The sequence below is a fragment of the Pelophylax lessonae genome (genome assembly GCF_965119305.1).
Source record: "Pelophylax lessonae genome assembly, chromosome: 11".
In the NCBI taxonomy this organism is placed as follows: domain Eukaryota; kingdom Metazoa; phylum Chordata; class Amphibia; order Anura; family Ranidae; genus Pelophylax; species Pelophylax lessonae.
In genome coordinates this window covers 48,332,738-48,349,461 of record NC_138778.1, presented here as the reverse complement: position 1 = coordinate 48,349,461, position 16,724 = coordinate 48,332,738, and the positions used below count along the sequence as shown (strand labels likewise).

General features: G+C 42.4%; 1 protein-coding gene across 2 annotated transcripts in view; it reads left to right on the top strand.

Annotated features, from left to right (window-relative positions):
- CBFA2T2 (CBFA2/RUNX1 partner transcriptional co-repressor 2) overlaps window positions 1–16,724 on the top strand; it is an 84,046-nt gene that overhangs the window by 34,738 nt on the left and 32,584 nt on the right. The window contains exon 1 of one of the 2 annotated variants that reach the window (XM_082271840.1): window positions 2,357–2,608. The exons of the other annotated variant lie outside the window; for it this stretch is intronic. The gene's annotated coding sequence lies outside the window, so the exon portion shown is untranslated. Of the gene's footprint in view, window positions 1–2,356; window positions 2,609–16,724 lie in introns of those variants that run through there. 2 annotated transcript variants of the gene reach the window in all.

The following is a 16,724-nucleotide window of genomic DNA, read 5'->3' as shown; positions in this document are numbered from 1 at the left end:
ACCAACAAAACACCACTCTGGACAAAAGACGGACGATCGGTCGGCCGATAATCGTTGCGTGTATACGGGGCTTAAACCTGATACAAACCTGGGCAATTCAAGCTAAGAATATGATTAATAAAAGCTCAAGCACGGGTTACCTTCAGAGAAAAATAATAATTATAATGACCTGCAGATCTGAAAATAGACAGTTAAAGTGGTGGTAGTAAACTTGGGAAATGCAAAATCTGCTGACAGGCAGGGCCTTTATAACATAAGAGACCCTAGAGGTCTCTTCTTTCATAAATCTCCCTCCTGCCTGACAGTGGGTAATGTGATCTGAGCCACCCATCCGCAGTTCAGACCACATTTACGGCCCACTCTGCGTGTCACAACAAAGTGACTCCCATGCGTCACTGCTGCCTGGCCATTCAAAAAGCCAAAGATTCTGAACCCAGAAGGAAGACCGGTTGAAGATGGAAGAACTGGGGAGCCATGACAGTGCAGCACTGAAGGGCTCAGTTGGTAGGTAAGTCTGTCATTATGTACTAATATGCAGTGCAAGCTAGTACATTATGACTCAAACCTTCAGGGGGTCCATTATTTTACATTGACTATGAGACTTTACTGCCGCTTTAAAGTTATATGCAAATCTTTACTTTTCATACAAAGTCAAGCTTGGTCCAGCTCTAACCTGTTCCTCCCTGTTTACCCATTTATTCAGGGGGGTAACTACAGGGGTTGCAATTGCAACAGGGCCCTATGCTCCAGGGGACCTGTGTGGCTCCCCTGTACACCTGGATAGGAGGGGTGGCGGGGGCAGCATGTAGAGAAATCACTGTCCTCCTTTTTCCTCCTGTAGCTGCAGGAGGAAAATGGAGGAGATTGGTTCCTCTGTATGCTACCCCGCCACTCCTCCTATCCAGTTCACTTGTGTTCTGCTGTCTCTGGGCCTCTGTGTGCTCCCCTGGTCCACCCCTACTGTGCTGCCCCCCACACTGTGCTCCCTCCCCTCTCCTACTGGCTGCTGCAGGGGATGTGTCACAATAAAGAACCAGGAAGGGGTCGGTAAATATGTAATTTTCACAGTTCCTTCCTTTTCTGAATGGACAGAGTCATAGTCCGTAACATTGTAAAAAAAAATAAAATAAAATGATAAAAAATAGTACAATTAAAATACAAAAAAATAAAAACTACTGACACCAGTGGGTGAACTTCCAGGATCGCACAGGTCACACTTGCAACCTGGCCCTGGCATTCCACCAACGTGGGGAGGCCCCAAGATGGCAGGAAGGGGGCCTACTGAACTTGTGAAAGGGTCCCGCTGTGGGACCGTAATAAAGAGCCCCGCAACGAGAGTAAAGGGCCCCAGGATCAGTGGGAATAGCCTCATGTTTGAAGAGAAGGGCCCCTTTATGGTTTCTTGCACCAGGGCCCTAAAGGTTCTAATTACGCCTCTGCATTTATTTGATGGTTGGGCTTATTAACCTATAGAAATTGCTGTGGGGACCCCAGCTTTAAAGCTTTTTCTTTATCTTTCTATCTGATTGTTTTTGGTCATGTAGTTTTTGCTGAAGATGAGCTTTTCAGTATATATCTAAAATTAAAATTTACAGGTTTTCTTTAAAAATTTAAGAGAAGCAGCCATAGCATTTCATGCTTCAAATGCCAACCCAAAAGTAGAAGTTGAGTTTACAGTGATACCATTTATTGATTATTGTCGACGACTAACCTGGCATAACACTATGCTGCTGTCTAATATTAATCCAAAATAATGGAGCTGACCCTATCTCCTGTCCTGGAACTAGTTTGTGTTTTGTAAGTCGGAGAATGGGGTTGATTAACTTGAACTGGGGAGTGCAAAATTTGGTTCAGCCATCCATGGTAGCCAATCAGCTTCTAAATTCAGATTGTTCAATTAAGCTTTGACAAAATAAAAACTGGAAGCTGATTGGTTTCTATGAAGAGCTGCACCAGATTTTGCACTCTCCGGTTTTAGTAGATCAACCCCAACGTCTATCATGACCTTCTCACAGAGGTATTTTGCTTAATAACATTGTCCCATTAAAAGAACAGTCCTGCGTCTGCCCTGTTGTCACATAAGATCTAAAATTTCTCCCTGTGTATGGATATCTTGAGCGCTCCAGACAAATCAATATTTTCCAAGCTGTAAAAGGAATGGCAGTCTTGCGGCCTTCTCTCTCTCCCACCCCTCTGTGCATCCCTCTTGGCTCGGCGACGTCCCCGCTGGTGCACCCAGCCATGCACAAGCCCTGGGTACATTAAGGACTTCCAGTTCTATTGGCTCTGAGCCAGCAGTAGGTGTATATCTAGTGACATAGACATGCAGGAAGCCCTAGTAACAGAGCTGGAGAGAAGGAGAGCGCCAGGCAGCTATAGTCAGGAGGAGGGGGTGTCTCTCCTCCAGGAGGAGAGGAAGGGGGGGGGGGATAATTCAGTTTGACAACACATCTGCAGTCCATCTGCGCCAGCACAGTCCTGCTTCTTCCAACACACTGAGGCATCACAGATGTGTTAAACACACGCAGGGGCGGAGGGCTATCCCACTCCATTCAGCCCAAGAAAAAAAAAATCCTATTTAAAATTCCAAGCTGGCAGATCCCAGACGGTAAGTGGCTTGCATTTCAGCGCACTCCCCTCTTGTGTCCTTGACTAGATCAACACCCCTGTCCCCACTGCAGACTTCTTATAATGGGTTAATAGAATAAGCTTAATTAGTTAAGAAAAAAAAAAAAAAAACTATATACATATACTTTGTTATTGCATGCCTTGTCATCCGCCTTGCCTGCTATTGGAAATAACTGTCATGAATGTTAAGAGGATGGTACAGGGGAGTAAAATGGGCTGGTGCTGGGCCATGGAGAAACTGGCGGGTCTATTTTTTTTTTTTTTTTTTTTTTTTTTTATATATGTGACCCCTACATTAACTTATGAACCTTAATTTGTGTAATAGGTATTACATATGCATATATACATATGCTTTACTAGAATAAGACGTATGAACCCTTGCATGTTAAATACATGTGTATTTTAAGGTATACAATATATATATATATATCTATCTATCTGTATATCTATCTATCTGTATATCTATCTATCTATATCTATCTATATATATATATATATATATTATCTATCTATCTATCAAATGTAATTAAAAATAATAAATAATAATAATAAAAATTGTATGTATGAGTGTGTGTGTGTATGTGTATGTGTATATGTATATGTGTGTGTGTATGTATATATATATATATATATATATATATATATATATATATATATATATATATATATATATTAAACTATTTATCTATCTGTCTATCTTAAAATGTATTTATGTACATACGTATGTATTTTTTTTGTATGCTTGTGTAGCTTGTACTCTATGACTAACATATCATCAACATCATTCTGTCTAGTCTTTCATTGTATGGGCAAATTATTGTAGAATTCAGTAGACAGTCAACAACAGCCAGCAGTTGTTTCCAAGGACCGGTCCTCACCCAAATTAAAGGAGTTTTGGGTGGCATTAACCTTTATTAAGTATTTGTACAAAACTAAGCCACAAATTATTATTAAGGTAGCAAAAGCTTCTTGCCAATGATAGTACGTAAATTATAGTCAAGCTTTTTGCTAATGAGAATACGTAAGTTATATTCTAGCTCAAGGGTCTCCAAAATTTCTAAGCAGAGGGCCAGTTAACTGTCATTCAGGTTTTAGGAGGACCAGACTGTGGCCATTGGAATTAGAAAACATTCTGGTGTTAGTGGGATTAAACAATGCCCCATCATTGGTTTAATTAGTGGGAGAAATAGAGCCCCATTGTTAGTACCCGTGGGAGGAATAGAGCCCCATCATTGGTGTCTGTGGGAGGAATAGTCCCCCATCACTGGTGTAGGGGAAAGAATAGTGCCCCATCAGTGGTGCCAGTGGATGGAATGGTGCATCAAGGGCTGAATAAAGGCAAGCAAAGGCCAACATCCAGCCCGTGGGCCACAGTTTGGAGACCACTGCTCTAGCTCAACCTTTTCAACACAGAGGAACCCTTGAAATATCCTTCCCGTTTCAGGGAACCCCTGCTAAAAATTGTTACATCTAGAACTCATGTTCCATTAGTGTGATGGTCAGTTTGGAAGAATGCTCCTTACACTTGTGATCATTGGGAAGAATTACCCCCTTAGAGATAGCTAAAAAGATGAATGGTGGCGATGAGAACTTCACTGAAAGGCAGAAATCTCTTATTTCTCAAGGGACCCCTAGCAAACTCTGGAGCAGGGTTTCTCAAACAGGGTTCCTCCAGAGGTTGCTTGGGGTTTCTTGAGCAATTTCTTCCAGATAAATAGGTCCCCACTGACACCACTGATCTTTTTAGCTATCTGTAAGTGGGTAATTCTTCCCAATGACCACAAGTGTAAGGATTATTCATCCCACTGACCATCACACTAATGTATCATGAGCTGAATATATAGACGGTAGTTATTTTTAGCAGGGGTTCCCTGAGACCGGAAAGGTATGTCAAGGGTTATTCTGTGTTGAAAAGGTGGCTCTGGAGGAACCCTGGTTGAGAAACCCTGCTCTAGCTTTTTGCTAATAATACTATGTAAATTTAGTGGAGTTCGTTGAAATTAGAAAATTATTTTTTTATCCCCATAATTTTGGACAAATGAGCATAAATGAAATTTAGCATTGGCATATTGATCCACTCTTTCTGTCCATTGACAAAACCATAGGAACGAAAAAATGTGGTATCTAGGTTTTTATTTGACTGTGAATGGTGTCAGTTATGACTGCATAAAACATTCTTTTGCAGTTAGCATTAATTCTAGGGGGAGCAAGGACCTAGAAGCCAAAATAAACTTGGCTTGCCACATCTTATGATAAACATTGAAGTCAATAATAAATTGAAAGTTTTCAGGTCATGGGAAATCATACTGCTATATCTTCATATTTTTTAGAGTTGTCGTCATAGTGTATAATGTATGTTTGGTTTTCAATAAACACACTGATGCATTATAAGCTATGGGCTAAACTTAGATTAAACAGTAAATCCCATTTATCAAGGTGTCTTAAATTGGATTTTTCATCAAAATTGAGCTAGCGCTATTTAGTAGACCCCCATCCACAATTAAAAACAGTACGAACAAATACCGATTAATAAAATTAACAATTAAAAAAACATTAGAGGCGCATTCTCGTGAGATTTGGGATTTGCAGCATTCCCAGGATCCCACTGCAATGAGTGACTTCACTGGCACTAAGAAAAGGAGGCTGGAATCCAGGAGTTTTTTTTTTTCCTTTCTTTTTTGTTATTTGTTTGTTGCTTTTTACATGGTTAGAGAAAGTGGCTCACTACTTAGAGCCGGTTCACACTGAGGCGATCCGACTTCGGGGGGTGACCTGTGAAGTCGCGTGCACCGCTGTGCACCGCGACTTCGGCGCGACTTGCAGGGACTTCACATAATGGAAGTCTATGCAAGTCGCTCCCAGGTCGCCCCAAAGTAGTACAGGACCCTTTTTCTAAGTCGGAGCGACTTGTGTCGCACCTATTAGAACGGGTCCTGTACTACTCAATGGACCGCGACTTGTCATGCTGACAAGTCGCGCTAGTCTAAATGGGCTCTAAGTGGTACCATGCATTTTGATACTTAGTCTGCTTACAGCATAACCCCCCCCCCCCCAAAAAAAAATGCAAATGAATACATTGTTGCTTACTTATCGGTGGATGTGGTGGCTGCAGCAGTTTTCTGATGTTCAGCCAAGAACACACCTTCTGCCATGGAGTGGCTACATTCGCTCCTCCACTATATCTATGGAAGAGCAACATAGCCACCCTTGGGGAGCAGCGTTGTCAATCAGTGGAGAGGGTGGTTTTGGATGGACCAGTAAATTTAGATGACTAAGAATTTAAAACCCAACTCCAGCTAACACGTATTAAGCAGTTACAGCAATAGTTTGTTTTTTGACCGTGTTGGGTCTTTCAAGATATAAGGCCTCATGTACACTGGGCGTTTTCTCCACTTTCCTGAACGTCTTTCTCCTGGCGGGAGAAAAGCAGCGTATAAATAATAATAATTTATTCTGGCCATTGAAATGAATTAATGCTCAAGTGCTAAATTCACCTGGTGTTAATGCATGTTTTCTGACAAAACGCTGCTGCTCCTGAATTCGTCGGTAGTGGGGGGTTTCTGCCTCTAAATGCCTGTAAGCGGCTATGTGTGCATGGACACATAGACTACCATGAAGGGGCGTTTAGAAGCAGAAAGAAAAGTCCAACGCTCCTAAAAGTGGCCTTTTAAAACCCAGTGTGTATTAGGCCTAAAACTGTAGGCTCCTGGCTCCAAAGTACACAGTTTGCTGACTTCTCTAGACTTTGTATTTTTTGATAAGCCTTTAAAGTAGAGTTCCAGCCAAAATCAACAAGACAATTATAGGCTCTAATGAGCGGGAAAATGTATAAATGTGAAAAAACTTTCCGTGCTATCCCTGTGTATTAACCACCTATTACTCAACTCTATATACTATAGGAAGCAGCTAGCACCACTATGCATCCAACCACCTGTAAAAAAATGCATTCTATATATATATATATATATATATATATATATATATATATATATATATATATAATCACAAAAAAGTGCAGCACTCTCCTTCAATAAAGAGCATTCAAATTATAGTGCATAAATGAATATCTGAAGACAGTGTAAAAATCACCTATATATATATATATATATATATATATATATATATATATATATATACTAAATTAACATGAGTCAGTCTTTTCGTTTAAATATACATATACAGTCCATCAATAAATGATTCAATGTCCGTGAAAAAAAGGTTGCAATCCCATACACCAGAAACTCTTCAGTAATTGCCTCTGATTACCACAGTGCTCTTCACCCCACCTATGGGTGTCTTCTCACCTACTTGAATGGACCTCACTAATTAAAGGTGGTCTATATGCGCTTTGCAGTGGTATAAGTGGCACGGCTTCCACTGGGTGTACACTCCAAATCCGTGGCTCTCAGTGGTATCAATCATATAGGAGGCAAGAGGAAACAACCATAGTGCAAATTGCTAATAAAAAGTATATAATTCCATATACATATCCACTCACATTTTAGGAGTAAAAAAACGAGCATTTCACAATGCAATCCTCTGCACACACAGCTCCACCTAGTCCTAGCGTGATTACGTCACCACCCACCTCACGCGTAGCGCCCAATGGGCTTTCTCAGAGGTTCAGAAGACTGAACCTTTGACTGCCGGGGACTGCCTGGGTGGATGCCAACTGCAGAGCTGAGGTCTAAAAGGCTGAGTACAATCTGCCAGACTAGGGACTGATGAGGTAGATGCAATCTACAGTGCTGGGGACTGATAGGCGGGGTTCAATTTGCAGGGGACTGATGGGATGGGTGCAATCTGCAAGGCTGGAAACTAACATGGTGTCTGCTATATACAGCAGTGGTCCTCAACTCCGGTCCTCAGGGCCCACTAACAGGCCAGATTTTAAGTATTACCTTGGGGAGATGCAGACTAGAGTACTGCAATCACTGAGCAGCAAATGATATCACCTGGGATTTATTTCAGTTATCTTGCAAACCTGGCCTGTTAGTGGGCCCTGTAGGCCAGGGTTGAGGACCACTGATCTACAGAACTAGAAGGGTCAGTAGCTCTAATATCCCCTACATCTACATGAGTGAAAATGAAGCCATTGTACATCATTCCTTTCCTACCATGAACAGAAGTCATTGAAGACCCCCACACAAGAAAATGTTTGGAGACCTCCAATTCTAAAAAAGAATAATGAAATGACAGGGTAGCAGTGCAGTGCCTTGGCTGCATGGTTGAGTGTGGGGGGACATAGAGGGAGCAAAAACATGGCAAGTCCTCCTTAGAATTCCATGGAGAATCAATGATCAACTAATTTCCCATCTGAAAAAGTTGAATGTCCAAAATGTACCAGCAACAGCAGTTGTAACTTTCACGGTATTACAAATAATGAATGTTACAGACTCCCAGATTCCCCATCGAACCATGTACGGCGTCTACTGCACCTTGACATGGCGAATGTGTGGGCCAGTTTGGTCAATGAAAATCCTTTTTACCTTTGACAAGAAATCCGTGAAGGTCCGAGAGTGAATACATTTTGAAATGTAGAAGAGTGATGGCAGAAAAGTGACAAAGAAGTCCATCAAGTCGGCCCCATTTTTTTTCTTATATTTGCTTTTTAACCTTTTTTGTCAGAGTATAGATCTAGAGGGAGCAAAAACATGGCAAGTGCTTCTTGGAATTCCATGGAGAATCAATGATCAACTAATTTCCCATCTGAAAAAGTTGAATGTCCATAATGTACCAGCAACAGCAGTTGTAACATTCACTGTATTACAAACAATGAATGTTACAGACTCACAGATTTCCCATCGAACCATGTACTGGGTCTACTGCACCTTGACATGGCAAATGCGTGGGCCAGTTTGGTCAATGAAAATCTTTTTCACCTTTGACAAGAAATCCGTGGGGGTCCGAGAATGAATACATTTAGAAACATAGAAGAGTGATGGCAGAAAAATGACAAAAGTCCATTTTTTTCCTTTTTTTTTGCTTTTTAACCTTCTTTGTCAGAGTATAGATCTTTTGGGTTCAGGTTTAAAAGATTATGGGATAGGTATTGTATATTTTTGTTTATTATTATTTGATTAATACCTAAATTTTTTTTTTTAAGAGGAACCTATTTGTTTTGTATGAAGATTGCTTATATTATATTATAATGTAATAATATATTCTTGTTGTGCAATTGAGATATACTTTATAGCTGGTGGTTAAATGTCAAGGGTTAACTACTTGGCACTCTGTGTAATGGATGTTTTGTCCCCAAAGTGTGCTTGATGTGCCGCTGGTGTCCACTAAAAAAATAAAAATTCATTCCAACTTGTTGCATTTCTGGATCAGCTGAGCCCAAGATAAACCCATGTGCGTGGAAGAGTGAAGAGGAGGTGGAAAAGCACTTTGCTATTGTCTAGTAACAGATGTGCGCTGTGCCTCCCCCCTCGCTACTGACACCAGGTGCAGCCTGTGCTACTCCTAATCCCAGTCACCAACGCTCATCTGTTTCCATTGTCTCTTAAGGAAATTAGCATTGCATTCTGACCTCCCCTATGGTTGCAGGTGACTGTCACAGCATCAGCTGTTGTCCTTGACTCCTGTGTATAACAGACATATGAGGAGGAGAGAGGGGAGGACTTTTTTTGTGCTTCAATTAGTCCTTTACACAACAAAACCGTGCATGATTACACTTCGTACATAAGTAGTTTGAGGTGGTCATTTATCCTTGCAAACTTATTTTCTGTAGGGTCATAAACTCTACAAGTTCCATTGTATCCCTAAAAATAACTATACCAACTGTTTAAAAAAAAAAAGTGTCCGTGTCCGCTGTGTACGTTTTGTATTAAGTAGAAAACATATTTAATTGTGAAATTATGATGTGTACCTTGGAGACTATGGAGCTAAGTATATTTAAAAGACGAGTATGTGTTTAACTTGTAGGAGGTACCACATTGAGCAGATAAATATGTGCAACTGAAGGAGTTGCAAATAAAAAATAATAACAATAAATGTAGGATTGTACAAATTCTGTAACCTCTCATTTATCAAGGGATATGCATCTGTCAGTGCTTGAGAATGTGGCATTTGCATGCAAAATACTGCCAACCTCAGGGCTAGGTCAAATTCAAATGTCACTTTTGCCCAGGGGCAGACTGGCAACTTTCGGCCCAGGGGGCAAGTACAAACCAGAGGCCCATGTCGCAGCGACTTCTTCCCATCCTCCTTCTGACCCCCATTCCATACTGAAGCCCTCCTCCAAATAGTCTCTACTTACCGGCTGAATCCGGGTTCCCGACCTGGCCAGCAAGGGGCAGTTGGGGGGAGCTGGGACAGCTCAGCCGGGGCTGGCCAGGAGAGAAGAGTCTCCAGTGGGGCATGGAACCGGCCTCTGCTCAGAGTTTACACCATCCATGCTGGGGGAGGGGCCTGCACTCTGTCCTTGTCTTTAACCCACACTCATTAGGTCAGTGGCAGGGACTTTTTACTTCTCTTCCCCAGAAATCCTTTAGATATGTCTGTGGCAGAAGAAGCAGTGCAGCCTTTTTACGGGGCATCACAGTGGCCCAGGGGGCAATTGCCCCCCTGCCCTCTGGCCCAGTCCTCCCCTGCTTTTGCCCCTACTTACATATTGCCTATCCCTAACCTTTTTCTTCACCCATATTAAACTATGGTTTAACCACTTTAGCCCCGGAGGATTTTCCTGCTTGACTTCCAGGCCACTTTTTGCAACTTGGCTCTGTGCAAATTTAACTGACAATTGCGCGGTCATGCAACGCTGTACCCAAACAAAATTTACGTTCTTTTTCCCACAAACAGAGCTTTCTTTTGGTGGTATTTGACCACCTCTGCCCTTTTCATTTTTTACGAAATTAATAAAAAAAGAGCGAAAATTTTGCGAAAAAATTGACATTTTCTACTTTTGACAGTTAAAAAATATCCAATATATTCAATTGTTGTCATATATTTAGGCCACTGACGTGTGTGGGGGGGGGGGGAGGGGGTTGTGTGACACAGACACAGATCACAGGCTCAGCTATGCTAAATCCTGTAATCTGTCCCTGCTTGTCACAGAGGTTTGTGTAAACAAAGCGGGCGGATTTCATCACTCGATCCCCGACGATTGGGGAAGAGCAACGGTGATCACTGCCTCTCCTCCCCTGGCCCAACTCCCGCTGCGTCTGAATACAGCGGGAGCGAGCCTCCGGTGGTGCGTGGCGCAGAGAGAGGGGAGAATCTGGTGACATAGGTCTACATCGCCAGACCTTAACGAGCCACTTTGCCGCAGTACTGTCAATTTGAACAGTCGGCAAGTGGTTAAATGAGAAGTACGGGGAAAGCTCGTTTGGCTGTACTTCTCCTGTGGATCACAGGAATGCAGTGCGTTCTGCACTCCTGTAACCCATTTTCAGCACACAGCGGGCTGCAGCCTGCTGATGTCGGCTGACGTCACAGAGCCGGTGCAGGCTCGGGCAAGATCACGGCAATGATGTCGGGATCCGCCCACATGCCTGGACCGGCACCCGACTTAGCCTCTTAGCGGGCCGCGGAGAGTCTGAGCCGGCCACTCATCCCCCTCCAGTGAGTGTGGGGTGCAGAACAGAGAGCGGGTGACTGACAGTCAGCAGCTCTCTGCTCAGGGAGTTGTGAGAACCAAGTGATCAGCAGTGTTTGATAAAAAAAAAACCTCATACATCTCTTTTAAAAGAGAAGTACGGGAATTATTTTTTGGGGGAATCATACTAACTTAGGTGGATGCAGCATCGGTCCGAAGCTGCATTTGTCCCTCGCTGGCTGTAAGACTGAAAACCGAGTGATCAAACACCGCCAATGGCTCGGTTCTCAGAGCTCGGTGAGCAGAGAACTGGTGACTGCCAGTCATCGCATTGCATCTCTGCTCTGCCCCCCGTGCTCACTGGAGCACTTGGCTGTGAATGGGGTGGGAGCAGAAAGCTCAGGCTCTCAGCAGGTCTTTGAGAGGCTGGGCCTGGTGCTGGTCCAGGCATGTGGCCAGATCCCGACCAAATGGTCACGATCGTTCCCGAACGTGAACCGACTCTGTGACATCAGCAGACAGCGAACTTCAGCCTGCTGTCTGCTGAAAATGGGTCACAAGAGTGCAGAACGAAGCTTTGGCTGTAGTTCACCTTTTAGAGTATATTTAAAGCTAAGACTTTTTTTTGTTTTTAACCTAGGGTGATGGGGGTTAAAATGAGCCTCATTATGGTAACAGTCCCATCCTTGATCTTCTGATTGCAAAACCAGCTCAGTTTTGCAACATGTTTTTTTAGCCAAACCTAGGCGTACAGACAATGGCTCCATGACATCTGATATTCCCTATGTTGTTTTTAGCTTTACTGCACAGGGGGTTCATCTTGAACATATTTATACATTAAAAGGGTGTTCATTCCATGTTGAGCACATCTGGTTCTGGGGGTCCCAGGACACTCATAAGGACCACAAAGATGGGTATAGTAGTTTAGATAACATGACAGGCTTAATTGGTAATGCAACATAAAAAAAGCCAGCACTCTTTTTTATTTTTGAAGACTTTTAAGTCCATACATGGCCAACATGCTAACAGGTTTCGGCTGTTAAGACAAAATATGAGCTATGATTAAGGCCTTAATGGTCCAAATGCATTAGTACATTGGACATATAAGGATGTATTTGCCTTTTAAAATAATAAAGGCAAATAAGGATTCACAGTAAAGTTCCTACTTCTTGTATGTTGGATTTTAGTTTGCAGATAACAGGAGCCTTGCCATGGCCTTGCCATGGCACCAGCGTTCTATGAGTGGATAATATAAGGCAAATAAGGATTCGCAGTGAAATTCCTGCTTCTTGTATGTTGGATTATAGTTTGTAGGTAACAGGAGCCTTGCCATAGCACCAGTGTTCTATGAGTCGATAATACAAGGAAAATAAGGATTCGCAGTGAAATTCCTGCTTCTTGTATGTTGGATTTTAGTTTGAAGGTAGCAGGAGCCTTGCCATGGCACCAGTGTTCTATGAGTCGTAATACAAGGAAAATAAGGATTCGCAGTGAAATTCCTGCTTCTTGTATGTTGGATTATAGTTTGTAGGTAACAGGAGCCTTGCCATAGCACCAGTGTTCTATGAGTCGATAATATAGGGCGTGAAGTTTGAGTACACTTATTTTCTGTATCTCCTTAACTGGTAATGAGCAAGTTTTTATTTTGGCTTCATACCATTACTAACCAGTAAAGAAAAGGATTTAATAAATGGATCACAATCTTGTAGTAAATTGGTCCCAACTATTCAAAGGTTTGTTTTTATGATCTTCCTCTTGAGCCTTGGTTGATAAATCTTTTGTTCTATTCTGGAGAAGAATGGAATGCATATTGAAATAGTGGGATTTTCCCAAGGAAGCCTCTGAGCTGGACACTCTGGCCATTGTTCAACTGCACAGCTTAACTCTTTAATTCCTTTACAAGTACTACTTCTACAGTGCATATTATCACCCGCAGGGCCTGGCATATGGTGTGGTGTTTAGCCTTCAGAATTGGAGACCTGGGACTAGCGGATAATTTAATTTATACGTGGCAGGTGTGGCATGGATGACGACCTAATTTTCCTATTAAGCTCCTGCTCCGCATTTTATTATCTCCAAATGATTTCTAAGATGGTAGTAAATACTGTATAATGTTGTGTCTACTGCAGTGTTTGTTATCTACAAGAACCAGAAACGAAGGTTAATAATTGAAAAAAGTAGGGTGTAGGTTGGGCAAAATGGATAGTCATTGAGACTATTTCATACGTGAGATAACGAGTCACAGGAGAGCTAACCAAAGTGGAGGATGGATATAGGTATCTTCTCTCCATAGCTGAAAACTGTCACAGATTCCCCTTGTTTAATACATTTCAAGGATGGTAGTAAATGCTATATAATATTGTGCCTACAGCAGTGTTTGTTGCCCACAAAAACGAGAAACTCATGTTACTAGTGGGTTAAATAACTGAAAACAGAAGTCTGTAGGTGGGGCAACTTGGATAGTCATTGAGACCATTTCATATGTTATAGTTATTAACTGCCACTGATTCACGTTTTTTAACACCTCTTCATAATTTCTAACCTTTTGAAGATCTTTTCAGATGTAGATTTAAAGTGAACCTGTCACAAACGTGGGCAATAGAAACGTATATAAAGGAGAAAATCATAAGCCGAGCTTGTCGTCTTTTAAAACCATGAAATTGTTCAGTAGGCAGCTGAAATGATGTGATAATCTCTACCTGACTTCCTTTCCTTACCTGTTGACCTCTGAGGCTGTCTACCATAATCAAAGGACCAACAAGGAGGCAGGATTAGTGGGGCCAAGAGCAAATTTCAAGATTTGCATGTAAATGTAGCTTTCTCTGTCTCTGGAGGTACTTTTCATTTTTACATTTGGTTTTCCATTAGTCAGTTTTCTGAATTACGAAAGTAGTACTTATGTAGCAGAAGTAGATAGGGAATGGACACACCCCAGTTACATAATTCATTTAGTATCAGAATCCAAAAAAATATTTAGCTACGTCTGCTGGTACTTTTTTTCTCCGCTATAGTATTTGAAAATGATGAATGTGTTCCTTTAGATCATGGGTGTCCAAGCTTTTGGCTTCTCTGGGCCACATTGAGTGTAGAGCAATTTTCTTGGGCCGCATATAAAATATATACTATAGTTAAGGTATATAAGTAATAAAATGCCGCCAAGCCCTTCCCGCGTTCCCGTGACGCCGACCCCCCCCCCCCCCCCCGCACTAATTTAACACAACTAGAGGATGATCAAATGAAATGGAATCAGTATACATAGGATTACTTCTTCTGAGAGATATTAAAGGAACACTCTAACCACCATGACCACTTCAGTGATTTGAAGAAGTGGTCATGGTGGTAGGAGTCAGAAACACTGCACATGCTCGCCTCCCCTCCGAGGCAGCCTCTGCCTACCGTTAGTTGAAAGCCGCTGTGGCCATGCCCCTGACCCGACTTCCTTCCTCCCCAGCAAAAAAAAATTGTCAGGGGGCAGTGGGCCGCATTGCCTGTGGTTCCGGGCCGCATGTGGCCCCCGGGCCGCAGGTTGGACATGCCTGCTTTAGATTAATATGATCGTTTGGTTTTAGATATGTTTTGTGCAATATAACACATTTGAAAGTTGGCGTGCCTGTAGAGACCTGTTGCATGTCAGTAGCACTCACCTCCATTTGCAGTGTGTGTTTCACTGGAGAAGCAGTGCGTGGCTTGGACTTGATTGGGCTCCTCAGAGAGGGTGATTTGCTCCTGGAGGAGTCCCCACTGTCTGCCTGGTGGGCTGCAGGTACTTGAGTGGGTCCCCTGGCGTCCTCTGCCCGGTCAGTGAGGGCCTCTGGCGCGAGCCGCGGCTCACGGCTGCCGCCATTTTGTTGTGGACCGTGGCCTAGCTGTATAAAGTAGTTTTCCATTTTTGGCGGCGATGGGGCTCCAATTTACCCTTAGGCATTGCTAGATGTGATTAGCACAGAGCCAGCATTGTCCAGAAAGAGGGTCAGGGGTGCTGCAGCCTCATAGGACAATCAGGGCAGAATGAAAACTCCTACAAGCTTTAACCAAACACTAATAGAAGTCACAAGACTGCTATATACTGCTGATAAGAAAAGGTATTTAGCAGTTTATAGATCCTAAAATAATTGCATTTCCATGTTCTGCGTTCTGTGGAAGACCAGATATAGTGAATGCAGGCTCCTGGGTTTATTAACACTTTAGGGCTCGGTTTGCACCTGCATAAATGTGAATGGTGCCTTAAGTATATTTCTTCAGCAAGAAAGTATCTTGATAATATTTGAAATTATTCTATTCTGGAAACTTCTGACTTTTAGGTCATGTTGCATAAACAATCTTTATATGCAGCTCTTTTTTTGTGTCCAGTGAGTGTATATCTGCAATTTGCTGCTTTTTATGACACTCTGGATGCACTGATCTTGGGCACGTTTTTCATTTTGGCACTGCAGAGGTTAATATCAGAGGAAAACCTCAGCTTGGCAGAAACGGGAAACAGATGGAAAGTGGTTTTACCACAGCGCTCAGGGAAAAACACAGAGAGGATTCTAGAAAGCTCACAGTCAGGGAATTTTAGTTCAAGATTTCAGATCCTTTTTTCATGGGGCATCATTTATTTGTGTACTGAATATTTCTCTTTGACCCTAAACCCTATTAACGGAGGCCTACGCAAAAAAGATTGACAGTCGATAGCATCTGAATTTCAGCCTGTTGTGGGAAAATCAGTTTCAAAATAGATTTCGATTGGCTACATAGCAATTTTAGTGCAATTTGTGGCCTTATAATAGGTGTAACTTTCTCTACAAATGTTGATATTTTTGAAAATGTCGGTTGAACTTGTTCTTATATGCTTTACTTAAGAGAAAAATCTGTTTCTGGCAGTTCTATGAATAAAATGTAATCTATTTGGTTCCTTAATGCTTGGCAAAGTAGCTAAAAGAATACAGAATATATTGATGTCTACTGAAGGGCCAATTTCTGTCCAAGAAAGTTGGAAGAACTATTCGAAAAATCCAAAGCTTGAATAATGTGCTATGACATGGATAGGGTTACGTTGACCTAGGTCAACCCAATCCTCGTATGAAAAGCATTTACTATTCCAGATGACTGTGTTGGTAAAGTAGTCAAAACAAGATAAAACTTTATGGACAGACCAATTTTTGGCCTGAAAAGGTGGACCTTATTTATTAGCAGTCAGCCAGTGTTGGCAGTGCCCCCATATTTGGAGGCAAGAGATAACCACTGGGATACAGGTCGAAGAAGAGGGGTATTTGAACATCTTACCACAAAGCCTACCGTCTTGTTCTTACCCTCTTACCCCAGTGATTGGACTTAACCACGCCGGAGGCGCGCTCCCGCGCGGTCACGGACCCCCCCGCGCGCGTGCCTGCCGGACCCAATGTCCGCTGGGCACTCGCGATCGTCTGTGACACCGGAAGAAAGGCAGGCGGCTGATGTAAACAAAGCCGCCTGTCATTCTTCCCTGTGTAAGAATGGAGATCAGACGGTTCTACTATGTAGGACCGTTGATCTCTGTTCTTACACCAGTAGCCATGTCCAATCACAGTTAGAAGCA